This window comes from Triturus cristatus, chromosome 4_2 (assembly GCF_964204655.1).
Source record: "Triturus cristatus chromosome 4_2, aTriCri1.1, whole genome shotgun sequence".
Lineage (NCBI taxonomy): Eukaryota > Metazoa > Chordata > Amphibia > Caudata > Salamandridae > Triturus > Triturus cristatus.
Window position 1 is genome coordinate 199,029,624 of NC_140586.1, and position 20,319 is coordinate 199,049,942.

The 20,319-nt window shown below is 45.4% G+C and overlaps 1 protein-coding gene across 5 annotated transcripts in view; it reads right to left on the reverse strand.

The window, feature by feature from the left end:
• Window positions 1-20,319, reverse strand: part of ATF7IP (activating transcription factor 7 interacting protein) — a 764,672-nt gene that overhangs the window by 158,494 nt on the left and 585,859 nt on the right. The window lies entirely within an intron of this gene.

A 20,319-nucleotide genomic window follows, 5' to 3' on the forward strand; every position in this document is an offset into this window, starting at 1 on the left:
CGAACCTGGTTTTGCAAGGGGGGTCCCAAGAGTTTTTGGCCCGGGGCTCGGCAGCCATCTTGGGTAACCTACCTAACCCACACATTTCTGGAAACTAGACACCTGGGGAAGTCCAGCGAGGTATGGCTTGCGAGGGTCCTCCATCATTCTCCTACCCAGAATCCCCTGCAAACCTCAAATTTCGCCAAAACATTCACTTTTTTCCTCAAATATCTGTGTGGGAAAGTTCTGGAATCTGCGTGGATCCACAAATTTCCTCCCACCCAGCGTTCCCCCAGGTCTCCAGATAAAAATGGTACCTCACTTGTGTGGGAAGGCATAGTGGCTGCAACAGGAAATGGCCCAAATCGTACTGTGGAGACTTCAAAATTACCTATAGCAAAACGACCTGGTTTCAGGGGGGGCGGGGGGGGTGACCTGAGAGTATGGCCCCAGGTTGGATTGTGATAGGTAATTTTGATGTTGCGTCAGTAGGTTTTGGGCCCTTGATTGTCGCAGGTCCTTGACCCCACCCACGCAAATGAGGTACCATTTTTATCGGGAGATCTGGGGCACCGCTGGGAGGGAGGAAATTTGTGGATCCACGCAGATTCCAGGACTTTCCCACACAGAAATTTGAGAAAAAAGTGAATTTTTCAGCGAAATTTGAGGTTTGCAGGTGATTCTGGGTAACAGAACCTGGTGGGAGGCAGTCAAATCACCCCATCCTAGATTCCCCTGGGTGTCTAGTTTAAAAAAATGTATAGGTTCACTAGGTTTCTCTAGGTGCCGGCAGAGCTATGGTTCAAAAACTACAGCTAGGCACTTTGCCAAAAAAGGGTAATTTTTCACTGCGAAAATGTGGTGTGTTCACGTTGGGTTTTGAGCCATTTCCTGTCGCGGGCACTAGGCCAACCCACACAAGTGCAGGGCTCGAAAAATCCGAAAAATGGTACTAGTCCTGCAGGTCTAGTGCCTTGGTAAATCCCCTCGACCTCACTGCAACCTACTTGACCTCCGTCTCCGAAAACGGAGCAAAAGTGACAAGATAACAAGATTTAAAGGCATCTTTATTGCTCATTCCCTTTGTGAGCAATAAAAATGCCTTTAAATCTTGTTATCTTGTCACTTTTGCTTTGTTTTCAAAGACAGAGGACAAAAGTTAGTTTGTCTTCCTACTCGCCAGAAAGGGCGAGTAGGACCTAAAAATAGCTCGTACTCATCAATTCTCCCTCGCAAATGCGAGCGGGCGAGTGGATTTGTCGAGCCCTGAAGTGAGGTACCATTTTTATCGGGAGACTTAGGGTTTGTAAAGCAACTGTTATTACCTATTGACTTTTGAAGCATTTCTGCCTTCCAAATTAAAGATATTGTGCAAAAAAAAAGAAGTCATTTTGAAAAATGACCGATAATTCTCATGCTAGTATGAGTATTCCCAATTTCTGGAAATGCGCAAATATCTACTATTTCTAAACTCTATATTTTGTTCGCATTTCAGAAATACATAGGTGTCTTTCATACCGATTTTTCCATGTATACATTTTCCCACAATAATTGCTATATACCCGGTACATAATAAAAAGCCATTGCAAATTGCTGCTCAGTTTTTGACTCTGGGTTTATTGGGTTCTTGGTGAACCTACAAGTCCTATATATCCCCACAACCAGTAAGGTCCAGCGGATGTAACGGTATAGTGCTTTCAAAGAGCTGTCATAATTAGAAGAAGTTACAGGAGAAAACGTTGACACAAAAGGCTGCTTTTTTCAACTAATTTTCATTTTTTTCCTATATTTAACTGTTAGTTTCTATAAAGAGACCTTGATGGATCTACACAATTGACCCCTTGCTGAATTCAGAATTTTTTCTACTTTTCTATAATGTATAGCTTTCCAGGATCCATTATTGCTGTCATACCCTTTTCTAACATTAACTGGAAGGAGGTTGAAAGCACAAAAAATAGCGAAAATAGGCTATGTCCCAGAAAAATGCCAAAACTGTAAAATATGTTTTTCTGACAAAAGTCTGTCATTCCCTAAAAGCTGGGGAAATTGTGATTTCAGCCCCACAAACCCTTTTTTGATACCATTTACAGGGAAAACCCCAGACACTTTCATCTGCAGCCCTTTTTTCCCCATAAAACCCAAAGTTTAGCTGTATTTTGGTTAATTTCTGGAACCCCTCAGGGGAATCCACAAACCCTGGGTACCTTCATTGATGTTCATTCATCCCCATGATGTTGGAAGAAAAGGACGCAAATTTGGCGAGGATACCTTATGTGGTCAAAAAATTACAGGGGCCTAAGCTCGCACTACCCCAAATAGCCAAAAAAAAAGGCTTAGCATGGGTGGGGGGGGGGGGGGCGAAGGCCTAGCAGCGAAGGGGTTAATTACTGGAACTTTAAATAATGATAAATGTTGTCTGCTTTGCAGATATGCAGCTACTGCCGCGAGATGTAGTCAAATAGATGTGTAGGCTAAGCCAACTCGCTGTAGATGCAAACGGTAACAAAATATTTTGTATAGATGCATCTAACGGATCATTTGTGTTATTATTACAATATATAACAAATCTTTTCCACTTTGCTGCATAACATGCTCTGGTGGTAGGTTTCCTTGCTTCTCTGAGAATTGCCATACTATCTGGTGGTAGGTTTAGGTAGCCAAACTCGATGACTTCAGGAGCCAGATCGCTAAATTGGGCTCCTTGGTGTTTGGATGTCTGATTTCTCCATGGTTCTGTGTGAGACGGTGCAGCTTTTGGTGTGGAACCACTGACAGTCCAAGTAGTCTGGTGAACCATGGTTGGCGAGCCCTTGTGGGAGCCACTAGAATCATTGTGAGAGATGTCTGCCTGAGTTTCCGAACCAGAAATGGAAGGAGAGGGAGAGTCGGAAAAGCGTAAGCAAATATCTGACCACTTCATCCATAGGGCATTGCCTTTGGATAGATGGTGTGGGAATCTGGAGGCGAAGTTTGGGCATTTTGAGTTCTCTGCTGTGGCTAAGAGGTCTATATGTGGAAACCCCCATTTTTGGAAGTATGGAAGGGGAACCTGGGGATGAAGTTCCCATTCATGTACTTGTTGCCGCATCCTGCTGAGGTCGGCAAATTGGTTGTCGATGCCTGGAGGGTGTTCTGTCAGAAGATGAATTTTGTGATGTATTGCCCAGCGCCAATTGGTCAGAGAGGCCTGACAACCGTAGTGTCTACCCACCCCATTTTTTTTGTACATATCTCTCATATTGTCCATCCGGATTAAGACAACTTTCCCTACAAGGTGAGGCTGAAAAGATTTTAGTGCAAGATAAACAGCTGTAAGCTCAATGAAGGGCCACCCATTTGATAGGTTTTGTGTGTTCCACCACTGCAGAGAGCGGTAATGCGGCTGTCTACCAACACTAGATCTGTTAATTGACTCAGATTGATTTCACTGACGTGCTAAGCCTTCCTGAAGAGGATGCATGTGTAATCTTGCATGAGGCACTATTACAGTGCATGATGCCATCATACCCAACAGTTGCATGAAAGTTTTGACTGTTAGGCATGGATTGCATTGAAGCTGTAGTAATAAAGTGTGAAAGTTTTGAATTCTGGCTGTACTGGGAGAAGCTAGTGCTGTGGGAGTGTTTATAATTGCTCCCAGATATGGTTGCAGTTGTGAGGGTTGAAGATGGGACTTTTGTGCATTGACTGTAAGTCCCAATTGATGGAGGTGTATGGGGGCTTGATTGTGTTGTAGACAACTTTGCTGTATGTTGGCTTTGATGAGCCAATCGTCCAGATATGGAAAGACATGAATTTGTTGTCTTCTTAAATGAGCTGCTACTACTGGGTGCAGTAGTCATTCCGAATGGGAATACTTTGAACTGATAGTGATTTCCTGCTATCACAAATCTGAGATATTTGTGATGTGCTGGGTGTACAGGAATATGGAAGTAAAAATCTTAAGTCTAGTGTGGTCATAAGGTTGCCTTGCTGGAAGTGGAAGCACTTGTTGAAGGGTAACCATATGGAAGTGTTCTGACAGTATGTATAGGTTTAACGTACTGAGATCTAATATTGGCGTTAGAGACCCGTCCTTTTTTTGGATTAGGAAGTAAAGTGAGTAAAACCCTGATCCTTGATGTTGTAATGGAACCGGTTCTATAGCTCCTTTTGTTACAAGAGCTTGTACCTCTTGTTTGAGGAGCTGTTGGTGTTGTGGCGAGAGTTTTGAATGAGAGGTGGAATATTGGGGGGGATTGCTGGTAAGCTTCAGGTGATAACTATATTGCATAATATCCAAAACCCATTTGTCTGATGTTATTGATTGCCAAATTGGAAGAAACTTGTAATCTTCCCCCGACCGGTGATTAGTGGTCGGGGGAAGTACTAGCAAGTAACTGCTTGTTAGTGGACTCTGAGGTACGTGTTGGAGTACCTCTACCTCTTCCCTTAAAACTGTTCCCTCTATAGCCACCCTTGTAGAATCCTCCAGTGGGGAATGATTGTGTCTTGTATGAAGATGTGGCCGCATCTGTGGTTTTAATTTTGGAGCCTTCTCTGTAAAAAGAGCGACGAAAGGAACCTCTGGTAGAAAGAGATTGAAGTGCTCCCATAGATGTTGCCAGTTCGGTATCCTTCTTCATCTTTTCAAGGGATTGATCTATTTGAGGCCTAAAGAGGTGTTCTTTATCAAAGGGTGCATTAAGAATGATTTGCTGAACTTCTGGTTTGAAACCAGAAATTCTGAGCCATCCATGTCTCCTTAGCAGAATGCTAGTGTTGATTCCTCTAGCTGCAGTATCTGCAGAATCTAATGCACACCCGATAGCGGAATTATAAACACGTTTTCCTCCCTGCAGTATTTCCTGCCCCATTTATTGTGTTCTTCTGGGAAATACTGTAATAATTCTACCATTTCACCCCAGTGAGCTCTATTGGATCTGGACAATAGACCTTGGTTATTAGCTATACGACAATGGTTGGCTGACTGAGCAGCAACTCTCTTCCCTGAAGCATCCATCAGTTTAGATTCTTTATCTGGAGGTGGTGCCACTCCTGATGTTTGTGAATTTGCCCTCTTAAGGGCATTAGAGACCACTTGCGAATCCAAAGGCAACTGACCTCTAATAAAAACTGGGTCAGATGGTGGGGGTTTATATTTTTGGGAACTCTAGTCGTTAGTATACGTGCTCTAACTGGGTCTTTAAAAATATCAATAGTATGCCTCATCATACCTTTCAGCATAGGCAATATTTGTGTGCGTGTAAGGTTTCGAATAGGAAATCTTCAAGTGCTGCTTTGTGTAAAGGCACTCCATGATTATTGGCTGCCCAATGGAATTAATTCCTGATATACAGTATTATCAACAGGAGGGGAAGGCTTTGCTGGGTGTAGATCACGGTCTGTATCTTGAGGTAGATCAATATTATAGTCATCCCATGGATCAGGTTGTAGCTGATTATAATTAGTCATCCTTTCCTAAATTAGGATTTGTGTTAAGAGAACCTGATAGTGTAATATGTAGAGGATCTATATATGGTATAATAGGAATTGGTGGAGGGGTTTGAGGAATGTTAATAGGACTGGTAGCCATGTCTTTTTTCTTCTTCACAGGAAATCTGTATTCAGGGTCTGCCTTCCCTTTTGAAGCTATTACTGGTTTAGCGGTTATGTGTCCAGTATCAGGATTTATATGAATCATCTTTTGTTCGGAGTCCAGCTTTTCTTTAATTATTTCTAAAACCGGCTTCGGTGGTTTTAAGGGAGCGCCTTTGTTTGAGCTGGATTTGTCTTTTTAGGTCTCGCTGAGCCAAAGGCTCGAAGAGACATTTTATATGTGGGATTTTCAAAGTGCTACCCACAGTTTTGGCTGGCCTAAACCTTGAGTGCACGATCACATGCACAGCTGCTCCCACTCCCCCCCTCCCTTCTCTATAGCTTAGGCTCCTTTGTTTTTTATTACACCCTCCCTTCTCTCCCCGCTGTTTTCACACTACCCCCTCCTTTCTAATCAGTTTCCTTTCAGCTCCCTTGATCGCGTCTCCGATCACTTTAACTACTTCAAATGCAGCGCGCACCCCTGCTTTCCCTTTTACGTGTCTCGGCGCTTTTATGTCTTGTGTTTCTACAGTCACCCCGCCTCTCGATCTGGGATTGAGGTACTATTTTTCCTTTTTTGGCATTTTTTTAATAGCGCTAATTCAAGCCGACCCGAAAGTATCAGTGCTTTACATGAGCACCAGTTACATTACACAAGTTCACATTCGTTGTTTTTCTTCTTTAAAGAGGAGAATAAGTGATTTGCCCAGGATCATAATGTGAAACCGACCTTGCTCGCCAGTTCCATAGTCGTCAGCTTTGTTGGCACTCTATGTGTTGTATACAAGCATAATTTGCACCCGCTTTCATATTTAAAACACGGGCAACACGCTTTATTTTTGATCATGGCACCCGCGTTCCAGTATTTGCTTTTTAAATGCCTGCACATAACTATTTTAATGCACGGGCGCCATGCTTTGTTGGAGCACGGCACCCGCTTTTTTATATTTATAAAAGTGTGGGTTACACATTAAGCAATTGCTCTTAGGTTTCGTTTTGCTTGTCAGCAGGTTGGGGAGTGGGTGAGTACCATGCAGACAGAGGGTTAATGCTCGCAGCTGTGGGTAGTCGGGGGCTCTCAACCCACCTTAATCATACAATTAAACTTCCTTCCATCGCCGCGCAGCTACCTCTCTTCAGGGACACGAGTCCAAGGTTTAAAGCCGGCATTTCTTTCCCATAGATCACAATCGCACTAGCTGTGATTTATTGGGATTCTACAAATATATTTAATTCCTATGAAAATATATGAGTGCTACAAAAGGGCTGTGGCAATATAATGGTGCCGCTGATGTGATTCCTGAATGATTGGTGTGTGTGTTTGCCTATCTGCCGTTTGGTATTCCAGTCATAAATTTCCACTAATCTTTCACTGCATGCAGCAAATGCGAGCATGGAAGTTGCATTTCTTCGTTTTATATAAAACTAAAAGAATGTCAGATAAAACTCATTTGTTAACAAGCATTTGCAATGCAATAGGTCTCGCATTTACGCGAGTTTAAGCTATTGGCATTGTAAATGACAATGCCTTTTATTTATGTTTTATAAACCAAAATATAAATAAAAGGCATTGTCATTTACAATGCCAAAGGTTCAAACTCGCGTAAATGCGAGACCTATTGCATTGCAAATGCTGGTTTCTCTTTCAATCCGGAATTTTTTGGAATGGACGGGGTATCTTCTCGGCTTCGGCCCGAGCCGGAAGGATTGATTGTCTGTTTCGGTGCCGAGCCTGAGGGCAGGGCGTTGGAAGCAGTCTCTTGGTGCCGACTGTGGTAAACAGGCAGTGGTGGCCCAGAAGCCCTATGTTTCGTGGAAAAAAAGCTTGGGGGGGGGGGGAAAGGGGCTTTATTACTCATGGCACCCTGTCGTGACTGGAACTTCTTCGGACTGCAACTCAATCTCCAGTTCCGAGTTCGATTCTTGAATAGAAAAGGCCTCCTCCTCTTCCACGGCAGACTCCTCCATTTCCTCCTGCTCGGCATCTTCTCCGAAGACATCCAGGGTGTGTTCAATGTTCTGCCGCTGCATGTCCCTTCGTCAAGCCCGACGGTCCTGTAAAGTCTTTTTCGATCAGAACGACCAACAAGCATCGCAATCTTCTTCCTTGTGTTCTGGTGCAAGACACTAGTTGCAGACTTTATGCAGATCAGTGCGCGGATACTTTGAGTGGCACCGAGGACAGAACTGAAACGGAGTTTGTTCCATCGGCAGAAGACTGGATAATATGGAAGTGTAAGTCGACCAGTGCGGATAGGCCCAAAGGCCACCAACGATGTCTTCTATACCGAAGACAGTTTTCTGATTTTTTTTGACACACGGAGAATGGTGAAACGCATACAAAACAATACAGACAAGAGTACAGTGGGTTGCGTACCAAGGGGATCCCGAAGACTGGTTTCGAACCAGAGCGCTACAAACCACGTCCGAAACAGATGTCGGAAAGAAAACAATCTAACAATGGAGTCGATGTCCATGCGCACTATCACCAAAAGGAGGAGTCACCTTACCTCTTGACTGGAAGAGACTTCTTCGAAGAAACACAACTTGCAAAACATCCGCACCCAACACTAGATGGCAGGAGTATGCAAAGCATGTGTATCTACAGCACACATGCCTCAAAGATAAATGATGTACCAAAACTCGCTAACCTACAAGCATGATTTATCACCACTGATTCATTCTGCATGACCTAAATGTGGAAAAGCCTTGGACAAATCCCAGAAGACAGAAGCACACGGCAACAACATCATGGCAAGACTTAGTCAAAGCAAGACATTTTTTAATCAAAATAAAAATCCTGAAGTCGGACTGGTGCCCAAACCATTGCACCAAAAGTTAATTTTAGTACTAAGGTAGGTATAATATATCAATAGGCTACAATTTGTTGGTGCCTATTAAAGATTTAGAGTATTTTGGGTTGTGCTGGGGCCTAGTGAATGGCGTACCTTCAGATTCAAGACATGAGGTGCTAAGGAGAGGATTAAAAGACTTGATCAGTCCTAGATTCCTGCTGACAAACACTGTGCTGAACACCTTCCTTATACACATTTCAGATACTGTTTAGAGCCTAACTGAGGGCCAGAAAAAAATGGAATTTAAAGTGAACAGGCACAGGCTGTGATTTCAAAGAATTGACCCCTGGCTTGCAGTGACCACACAAATAAAATAAATACCCATGTGCACAAAGTTTGTCATCTGAACACAGAATAGGATATGCAGTTGAGCTAATTAACATGGTCCGGACTGAGGTTAGAATTTTATTTGTACAGCATATTCCAGCCTGATTTAGAGATATGTAGGTAAGAATAAAAAATTGAAAATACAATCATGGCATCAGAGGTGGGCAAGCCAGGCTAGAGACAGATGCTTGGTTCTGGCTCAGCTCAAGGTCCTCGATACTTGGAGCCCAAAACGAGCCAAGCTCTCAGAGAAGGAGATGTGGCCAAGTGGCTAGCACCACTGACCCTGCCACGTTAGGAACCAGGTTTGAAACCCAGACTTGGCTCAAGTAACACTCAAGAGTCAAGAGCAAATTACTTAATTGCTCTTTGCTGAAAATGCACAATGTGGGTCTTTTGTGACACACTTTACCTCCATGGGCCAAGTTCACACCATTAATTTATAACCTCACCTATACTCTATGTAGATGCTGTACTTGTGTTTCATTTTATGTGAAGTGTTACTCTTGCTATTTTAGAAGTCATCTGGCCCATAGCCCACCTCTGTATCATCCTTAAATAGCGTATATGGCTTGTTTTCATTATCCGTTCACAGGTTTAAATGTTATTGTGAAATTGCTTGCTGTTGCCAGTGATAATGGTTCTCGCCCGCTGTCGTCTCCCTCTCTTACAAAGTGGCGCTCTCTTAATTCAAACTACAGGCTAGCCTCACACTCATTTAGCCATATCCGCCCACCAATGCATGAATAATTTCCCCTTGGATAGTAATTTAAATATTGTATCTCTAAACGTGAAGGGCCTTAACCACCTGATCAAACGGAAAAAAATCGAAAACTACCTTTTTTAACTGAAACCGGATGTAATCCTGTTACAGGAAACAAAGATGTCCCAAGATGGGCTATAGAACTTTGGCAAGGACTGGATCGCTGACATTGTTAGCTCGCCCAGTGAAGGCAAGAAAGGTTGCCACTTTAATCTCCAAGAGTGCAGGTTTCTCCGCCGAATCATATTTGACCGACAAGAGAGGAAGATGGGTCCTATCTAAATTCACTAAAACCACAGGGCACTTCCATGTCCTTAATGTTTATGGGCCAAAATATGGATGACCCAGAATTCTAGGATTCATTATCCTTACCCCGGAGTAAAATCCCCAGCATTTAGCCAATTGTCCTGGGTGACGACTTTCTCCTCCAAGGATGTAACACTAGACAATCCAAGTCATTATTAACCCCTCTAGGGCACAAAGGTCACTACACAAACTCTGCGCAAGATTTAGTTTACATTAGTGTCCGGGTGCTGGAGTCTCCAGGAGTAGAGACTACACCCTTTCTAGCCCCCACAAATCCTACTCCAGGATTGACTACCTAATGATATCCAAACCTCATATACATCTAATCGATCAACCAGATAACCAAACCTCATATACATCTAATCGATCAACCAGATATACAAATTAGGTTAGTCTCGGACCACTCAGCTATATCTCTCTACCTTACTGGCACCAATGCTAATACCCCTAGTGAGATCTGGAGATTCAACGATGAATCAATTAGAGATTCAGTCTCAGAAGAGAGGCGCGAGAAAACTACCTGGACGACAATATCAGCTGTGATACCTCCCCCTCCGCCCACTGGGACGCCCTGAAAGTCACGGCAAGGGGCACCCATATTAATATACAAACTAAGATCAACAAAGAACATAGCAAAGATCTCCGAACCCTAGAGCAAGACATTAAATCTATGGAGCCTGCCCACAGATCTGACATGGCTCCTCAAACCCTCTCTAAATTCACCAACAAGAAATATGAGTTCAATAGAATCCTAAGTGATAGAGCGGGCATATGGGTCAACAAATACAAAAACGTAAGTCTGTGCGATACAAACAGAGTAGGGAACAGAAAAACAGTCAATGATTTCCTATGGGAGAAAATTGAGTTAGTGGAAAGTACGGTCATGAGTACTTTTCAGGGTCAGTGCTGGGCACCAAGATCCAGCACTGGGATCTCTTCTAATAGCAGGTGAGTATTTCCGCTTTCGTTACTCGGTTGATTTTAGGTAAATATTTTAAAGTTTAGAAACTCCACACTTAGAAGAAATTTCAAGAGAAACCAGTCAATGTTACCCTATGGAAGAAAAGTGAGTTATCGGCTTTTGGGTAAGTTCTCGACTGGCAGAGTTAAGGTTCTGGGTATAGACTCAGGGGTCTCCCAGGGTCAGGTAATTACAGTTGTTACACCCTCAGAGGCACAGGGGCAGCTGGGTGCAAAGTGAGTTAGGCCAAATGTTATCCTATGGGAGTCAGGGGGGCATTGGTTGGTGGCTGCTGACTAGCAGCCCACGCGGCTGTTTGAGCTGGGCTCCTGGTCACTTGCTCAGGGCAAATGGCATAGTAGGTAGGAGTAGAAGTTGCACTGCCAGGGCCACTCGGGCGGCTGGGTGCAGGGTGCTTTTGAGCCTTCGGGCGCTCAATGTATTGCTATGGAAAAGCTCAAGGACGAACAAAGGCTGCAAGCTCGGGGACGAAGATTCTTCAGGTGCCACCACCACTTAGAGAGGTAAGTTGGGTAGCTGGAGAATAGGTAGGTACCCAGGAGTCGAGCACAGGGGGCCGAAGGGCGCCGGGTGCCTTTTGGTGTCGAGAAATCTTACCCTCTGTTGATCGCGGTTGGGGGGGGGGGGAGCCCCTGGTTTTGAGGCTGCAGGCGTCGTCAGGAGCGTGGAGGTGGGTCCTTGGGTGCCGGATTCGGGGTCACAGTCGCCGGGGGGACATCCTCGGGGTCTTTGTCCACTCCGGCACAGGCCAGGCTTGGCGGGTGCAGAGTGTGCAGGGTTCGCGGTTCCGGGCTGATGCCAGGGGTTAGATACTTGCTTTGAGCAGAGCCACTGCTCGTGGGAGTCCCAGGTGCTCAGAGTCACAAGGTAGCCAGGTCCTCCGGGGTTTGTGAGGTTGCTGGCCACAGGAGGTGCCGGGATTTAGCAGGAGCAGGTTTGAGGGTCAACAGGCCGGTAGGGCTGGGGCCAAAGCAGTTGGTGTCTTCCTCTTTTTAGCAGCTGCACGGCAGGTCTTCTTTCTTCTTGATCTTCTTTGCTGTTTTGGAATCTGGAATCTGAGGAAGGAAGGTTCAGGGTGCCCCTAAATACTAAATGTAGGGGTGTTACAGGTAGGTAAAGGGCAGGGACAACTGGGTCCCTGTCCTGGGGTGGGTACACCCCCTATCCTGCCACTCTCCTGTGGGAGGGGGGCAGTGGGCTAGTCCTGATTGGGCATGACTCCCCATCTTCAAGATGGCGAGAGCCCGGGGATGTGTTTCACCTCGCCTCCCCCACCTGAGGGGTGGGGTTGGCAGAGGCTAGCCCACCCCCTGTCCTTCCTTGGGGTTTCCGGCCTGTCTCCCTGCCAGAGTGGGGGGGTTTAGAACCGTAGGGGCCAGTTGTTGAGTACAGCAAGTGGCCTGGAGAAGCTCACAAAGGCGGCATGCCTTTGAAGCTTCCCCTGCCCATCCTGGGGGAGGAGACCTAGCACCTTGCTCAGGATGTGCATTGTTGCAGGCCCAGGAGAGTGGATGGCTCTCTACCCAGGGGTCCAGCAACATGTCTGCTGTGTGGCAGCCTAGGCAGGCCCTCATACAAGACGTGGATTGTAGGTTAGGTTCAGGGGGCATCTCTAAGATGCCCTCTGTCGTGCATTGTACATTAAATCCCACACTGGCATCAGTGCTAGTTTAATGTGCTGAGAAGCTTGATACCAAACTTCTCAATCTTCAGTGTTGCCATCATGGTGCTGTGCAGTTCGTGTTTGACGAGCTCCCAGCACCATATACTCTTAAATGGCAGCACTGCACTTACAGTGCCCAGGAATGGACCTGAGTACTGTAGGGGCACAGGGCTCATGCTCCTGTGCCCACACCACTGGCATAGGGCACCCAGCTAGAGGGGTGGCTGATGTATGCCAGGGCAGTTTAGGTTGTGGGCATGGCACACAGGGATGTGTGCCATGTCGACTATTTGTTTTGTCTTGCACCCAGACACTCAGCCTGCAAGGGCAGTGTGTTTGTGTTAGGGTACAGGGCCTCTAAGGGTGGCACAATAAGCGCTGCAGCCCTTAGAGGCCTTCCCTGGTCACAAGACCCTGGGTACCTAGGGTTCCATTTACCAGGAGCTGACATGTGGCCAGGGTTTGCCAATTTGGGTTTTAGGGAAGGAACATAGGCCCTGGGCACCTGATTGGCAGGAGTCCAGGGCACACTCAGTCAAAGTACATTCAGCAATTCAGCAAAAAGTGGGGGCATACCATGCAAGAAAGATGACACTTTTTCACAACCATCTTTTTCACTGAATAGAAAGAAACTATTTTTCCGCAGAAGTGAACAATGCATACATGTTTTGGGCTGGCACTGAAAGTGATGAGAGCCGATAGGTAAAGTGAGCTTCCAGTTGCTCTATGTTTTGGCTTGCAGAGGTTGAACAACAACAAACCTTGCTGCACAACTTCCTGAAAGACTTATCTCCAATCTTTGGAAAGGTCATCTGTGAATTTCTACTGTTTCTAATAAGAAATGATCATACCTTATAGGGCAGCAGTAGCACTTGTGGCTTTAAGGGATGTGGTTCTTGTTGTGCAGATTGTCTTTCCAACTGCATCCAGACTTTTGCACTCTGTCTAGCTGGAAGAGTACAAATTTATGTGCAAAATTATGTTTCTTAGCGACTGCAGACACAATGACGGCTTTGGGTTAATTTGGAGGAAAGTTGAAACTTGCTGTGGAGGCTTACATTTCTTTACTAGCGAGCAGCAGCGGCTTTTGTCATACCAGTGGAAGAATTGTTTCTTCCACCCTTTCAGTCAGACCTGCCATTAAATGGAGACGAGATCTGGGAGTTGCTCTGGGGTGAAGCATCTAACTGCTATCCGAGAGGCTTTTAACTGGATATTAAGCTTGGATGCTACTATTGCTAAGGCCTCCTGAAAACCAATAATGTTATCCACTTGAGACACTCTAAATGGAGAGCCAGTAATGGATGTGGGAGTGTAAGATTAACTAGAATCTCAACCATCTGAGAATCTATCAGGTGACAGACAGATTTTTCTTATTTTAGCGTTTACAAAGTGGAAGATCTTATTCGGAACCCTGCAGTGAATGTGGAGGAGGTTGGAGGGCCTCCACTGGTCTGTACTCTCTCAGTGATGGAGGCATTTTCCTTATGAAAGACACCGACGTCTCCAGAAGGAAAGCCATAACCTTTGGAATTGGTAGGGATCCTCTGTTGCTATGACAAAGTTGAGGGGCCACAATGGAGGTGGAGAACCATTAGGAGAAAGTGGGATACATGATATTCCCTTGATATGCTTTCAAGAATCATGAGTGTCCAGATGTTGAATGACTGACATCAAAGGCCTCGACACCGGATGTCTTGCGTCAGATCCCTTAACAGTGAACAGTGCTTCAACTATAAGTGATGGAACAGCGAGTTCCATGGCAAAGTCTGTCATCAAGAAAACTTCAACGCCAATTACTTTCTCAAGTGGCAATGTTTAGCCAACAATCCTTCCTTTCAGAGCGAGCCAGTCAGTGCTGCCCCCTTTGCCAACAATGAAACCATCTAAGGGGTGCACCAATGTCACGAGTGCTGCGACTGGGCTTATGCTTCTCCCCCTTTCTGGACTGCTCTGCTTTAATCTTCGTTTATGGGAGCCTTTGGAGGAACAGTAAGTATCAAAGTAGATGCAGATGTTACCCTGGAGACACTGTGCTTTTTGTTCCGAGTAAGCAAGTCTTCTCATGTCCCTCTCAGCCTAATGCCCTACCCATCTTTGAAAGTCTTTTTTGACATTTTGGAACAAAGCTCCTATTTCTTAGTGTATTGGGAGGCTGGAAGGCAACTCTCAGAGACCTGATGAAGGACTTAAGTTGCTTTCTTTCTGCCACTAGAAGGGTACTCAACAAATAAGGACGGAATGCTGACTGGAAAAAATTGGCTAAAAAAGTCAAATGAAGCTAGAGTCTACTTCACAGAAACATAAGTTGAAAAACCACCAAAAACTAGATGGAAAAACGTCTAGCGTTTCAGGGTCCTACTCTCTAAAACCAGAAAAAAATAACTGACCCTGGCAGGCAAAGGCCGGTACAAGGCATCATGGGAATAAAAGGCAATTTTATTTGTATTTTTTTTTTTTTTAGCTCTGCTAGCTTGAAGACTAGAAGATCTTTTTTCCTTAAATTGTTCATAACCTGGGCATCCAAATTTATGTTCAGATACTGCAGTATAGTTTTGTGATAGGGTTGAAATTTGAATGGTGTTAATTTTAGGGAAAATATGGCTTGTGATAGGCTTTAGAAGGTGCTTCATGATATTAATTAGGCTGATTTTGCACCTCAATTGTAATTTACGTAGGGGGGTATGAGTATACTTGTGTCTCTACACACAGCTGGGAATGATTAGTTGCAATGTATATGACTATCAGTGAAGATTTATTCATGCAGAACTAAACATGTTGCAACACTTTAGTGGATAAGAACAAAAGTTACTTACCTGTAAACTGTGGTTCTCCAGTATTGGTGTCTTTCATAGATTCACATGCTTGAATATTCCCCGTCGTCGAAGTGGGAGTCCCACGGTACATAACAAAGCAATGTAGTAATAATATAAGCCTATTAGGCCTACAGGAAAGAAAAAACCATAGAGTTTTCATGGATAGACAACTTGTCACCTTTATAACATATCACTGTCGTTATGTTCTAGGTCAAATCCAGCCAATCAGGCGTCCGCACCCTCTAGAACCCTCTCCCCAGAGACTCAGGCTCTCAGATTTTCGTAGCACAAGAGTGACAAAGTCAAATACAAGGAAGAGCCTCTGAGGGGAGGTGGGTGGGTCGCATGTGAATCTATGAAAGACACCAATACTGGAGAACCACAGTTTACAGGTAAGTAACTTTTGTTCTTCTCCAGTATTGGGGTGTCTTTCATAGATTCACATGCTTGAATAAGAGTAGTGAGCAGTAGTAGCAGAATAATACAAGGTACAGAAGAAGCCAGATAGTAGTATAGACAGTGCAAAGATTATATGCATAAAATCGATGTCTATCTATATATATTAGATATATATATATATATAAATATATCTATAACATCTTATACATAAATATATAAAGAAATAAAAGTACCTTGTATGCAGGAGGAGGAAAGCAACAGAGGCTCACCTTATTTAAAAAGATTACGAAGGACTGCCTGTCCCACAGCTGTATCCGTGTTGTCTGCAGCATCCAGACAGTAGTGTCTCGTAAAGGTGTGTCTGCTGGACCATGTCGCCGCTTTACAGATGGCTTGAAGAGGAACTCCAGCAAACAGCGCAGTGGAAGAAGAAACCTTCCTAGTGGAGTGCGCTTTCACAGCAGCAGCGAGAGGTTTTCCTGCTTGTTGATGGCAAAAGGCAATAGCAGAGGATATCCAACGTGCTATAGATGGTTTGGTGACAGGATGACCTTGCCGCATGCGCCCGTAGGCGACAAAGAGTTGGTCAGTTTTTCGAATGGCAGCAGTTCTCTGAAGATAGAATTTGAGACATCTCTTGATATCTAAAGAATGAAGTGACTTTTCTGCAAACGTCTGAGGATTAGGAAAAAATGTTTTCAAAACAACCGGCTGATTGAGGTGGAATTCAGATGGCACCTTCGGGATATAGGCCGGATTGGTGCGAAGCAGAACAGAGTCTTTAGTAAATTGAAGAAAAGGAGGGTTAGTGGTAAAGGCTTGCAAGTCACTGACCCGGCGAGAGGATGTAAGCGCCAGGAGAAGAGAAGTCTTCCAGGTGACATGTTTGAGGCTGGCCTTATGTATAGGCTCGAAAGGCGATTTCATCAGCTGCGCCAATACCATGTTTAGATGCCAAGGAGGAGGAGGCCGACGTATCGGAGGAAACATACGAAACAGTCCCTTGAAGAATTGTTTCATTACTCGACGAGTAAAGGGAGTTCGAGCCATCTTGGCGGAATCGTGAGATCGCTGCTAAAAAGACCTTAAGGGTAGCATATGACAGGCCTGATTTTGCGAGGTGCAAAAAGAAAGGTAGTAGTTGTTCAGGCTTGGAATGGATAGGATGAATTTTGACATCACTGCACCAGGAACAAAAGCGTTTCCATTTGAGTTTGTAAGTTTTTACAGTCGAGGGAGCTCTAGCTTTTGCTAATACTTCTCTGCATTCCACAGGGATGTCCATATTCACAAATTCAAAGTACTCAGGTTCCAAGCTGCTAAGTGTAGAGACGCAGGATCGGGATGGCAAATTTGACCGTGTTCCATGGTCAAGAGATTCGGAAGAGGACGAAGCATGATTGGGTCGCACTGAGACAGAAGCAGCAGCTCCGTGAACCATATTTGTCGAGGCCATCGGGGGGCTATTAAGATGAGCCGACAGGGTTCTCTCCTCATTTTCCGTAGGACCTTGGGGACTAGAGGTATCGGTGGAAAGGCGTAAGCATAAATTTTGGACCAGTTCATCAAAAAGGCATTCCCGCATGACTTTGGTTGGGGAAGCCAACTTGCGTAGAACTGGCATTTCCGGTTCAGGTAGGTTGCGAAGAGATCCAGATTCGGGGGACCCCATAGCTGGAATATGCGATCCAGAATGGGTTGGTGTAATTCCCATTCGTGATTGGTCGTGGAGGATCTGCTTAGGGAATCCGCGAGTATGTTTGACGCTCCCGGAACATGGACTGCAGTGAGGGCGATGTGGTGTTGAATCGCCCAATTCCAAATCCTTTGGGTCTGAAGGGACAACAGAACGGACCTCGTGCCTCCTTGTTTGTTGATATAATGCATGCACGTTGTGTTGTCCGTTCTGATCAATACCGTGCTTCCATAAATGATGCTTCGGAAAGCTTTCAGAGCCAGAAAGATGGCCAGTAATTCTAACAGGTTGATGTGTCTTGTCTTTTGATGAACAGACCACCTGCCTTTGACAGTAAGACCCTGCAGGTGAGCGCCCCAACCTTCGAGAGAGGCGTCGGTGGTGAGGGTGGATTGTGGAGAGTCCGCCAGAAAAGGACGCCCCGAGGAGACATGTTCTTCGTGAGTCCACCATAGAAGAGCCTTTCTGAGGCGAGGAGTAACTCTGACTAGGACATTGAAATTGCCGGAGACCTGAGCCCATTGCTTGTCCAGTTCTTCTTGGACAGGTCTCATCTTCAACGAAAATCTTGACGAAAGGACGTGGCCCGTAACCAGCCCTGACGCCTGAGGACTGCAGCGCCCACCAAAAGACGGAAGCCAGAAGAGGACACATCGATGGCGCAATCTATAATCTCCGAAGAAATTCTCTCTCCCTCTTGGAGAATCTTCAAAGCCTCTGGTCTGGATGATTCGGGAATAAGATTGATCAAAGATGAAATGTCCGACCACATTTGGCGATCGTAGCGGCCTAAGATCGCCAAAGAATTGGCGGCGCGTACCGTTGCCGCCGCCATAGTGGAAATTTTTTTCCCTATACCATCCAGTCTGCGACCTTCGCGATCTGGAGGTGCCGACACAGGCGATGAAGGATTTCTGGATCGGCGTTGGGCTGCCTGAGTGATGATAGAATCAAGCTTCGTTTCCGAAGTCAAACAGGCAGGAGAATTTGGAGGAGCCTTGTATTTCTTGTCGATCCTAGGAAGGATGGCTGGAATCGAGTTAGGGGTTTGCATTATTTTAAGGCCCTCTTGCCATATGAAATCAATGATTGGAATGCAGCGGACCTGCTTTTGAGGTTGGTCCTTCAAAGTCATATAAAAAACAATCTTCCTCTCTAGTCGTCATAGGGAGGTGAAATCTTGTAGCTGCTCTCTCCATGAGCAAATGGAAACCACCAATGTCAACTGGGGGAGAATCCAAAGGAGCGGGATCAGCGGGAGAAGGTGTTTGGATCTGATAGTTGTCCCAGTCAGAAAGGAGGGAAGCATCGTCCAGCTCACCCTCCTCCTTGTCAGCGTCATCATCCTGGTCCTCGACAACATCCTCAAGCGTGAAAAGAGGAACCCCAAGAGATTGTTCACGAGTCACTGGCGTCGGTGTGACTACAGGTTCCGTATGAAACACAGATTGTTGAGGTGTTTGTGGTGTTGGAGTGGTATGCCCAGACCGTGGAAAACGGCGATTATAATCATCAAGCATATACTGCAAATTGGAAATCAGGCTTAAAGGCAATTGTGCCATGGAAGGTTGCGGAACCGGATGCGTGTCATAAGAGGAGAGATCCTCTTGTCGCAAATCCTCCTCATCATCATCATCAGTGTCCTGACATTTAATCAAGAGCTCGGAAGGACTGCGAGCAGGCCGAAATCTGTCATCCTCATATTCATCATTGTCAGATGAAAACAGCAGCTCAGGAGGTTGCACAGGTGGTTTGAGTGGCATGAGGGTCTCCAGAGACGATTGTCGACGTTGGAGTAGAGAGGTTGATGTGTCCAATGGTATTAAAGCCAGATTTGGAGCTGCAGCCGTCGTTGCCGGTGCTGAAATTCGCCGTTGGGCTACCGTCGACGACGAAGCCACCGCCGACGACGAAGCCACCGCCGACGACGAAGCCACCGTCGACGACGAAGCCACCGTCGACGATGTCTGCTTTTTCTTATGCTTGATACTCGTCGACGACGAAGTTAAAGGCAACGTCGACGAGATGGGTCTCACCTTCAGATACCAGCGTCGACGGTGAAGACGCCGACGACATGATCATTGCCGTCTTCAGAGACATAGATGCCGAGGTCGTCGATGTAGGTGCGACGACGGCAGCTCTCGTCGACGGAGGAAGGCTAGATGAACTCGTCGACGAGAGAGGCAGTTTTTGAGGTAAAAACTGCGCAGCTGGAGTCTTAGACGCCTGAGAATCAGATCTCGGGGGCGTCAGGGAAACAGAGAGACTCCTGTGTGGGGAAATCATCCCTCTTGAAGTTGAAGGTTCTCCATGCTGTTTCTTCACCATTTTTGGACGAGGAGAAACCTTTTGAGAGTCAGAAGACCTCTTGAAAGAGGGAGCAGTTTGGATAGAAGACACACTCTCCACATCAGAAACAGGATTTTCTGAAGTCTTCAGCTTCTGTAGCCACAGAAGGAGACGCCCCTCTCTGTCCTTCAAAGTTTTCTGTGAGAAGGTTCTACAGATTTTACAGTCCTTAACCAAATGTTCAGGATACAAACAATAAATACATTTTTTGTGAGGATCTTCAGAATGAAGTCTCAGTTTACCACAGCTCCCACAAGGTCTGAAGAGGGATTTCTTGGTTGAAGACATCCTAGACTCAATCTCTGTGAAAAATGAGATGAAAAAACTGAGCAAGCTCAGGGAGACTCCCTTCACACGACGTGCGGTAGAAAATCTGAGAGCCTGAGTCTCTGGGGAGAGGGTTCTAGAGGGTGCGGACGCCTGATTGGCTGGATTTGACCTAGAACATAACGACAGTGATATGTTATAAAGGTGACAAGTTGTCTATCCATGAAAACTCTATGGTTTTTTCTTTCCTGTAGGCCTAATAGGCTTATGTTATTACTACATTGCTTTGTTATGTACCGTGGGACTCCCACTTCGATGACGGGGAATATTCAAG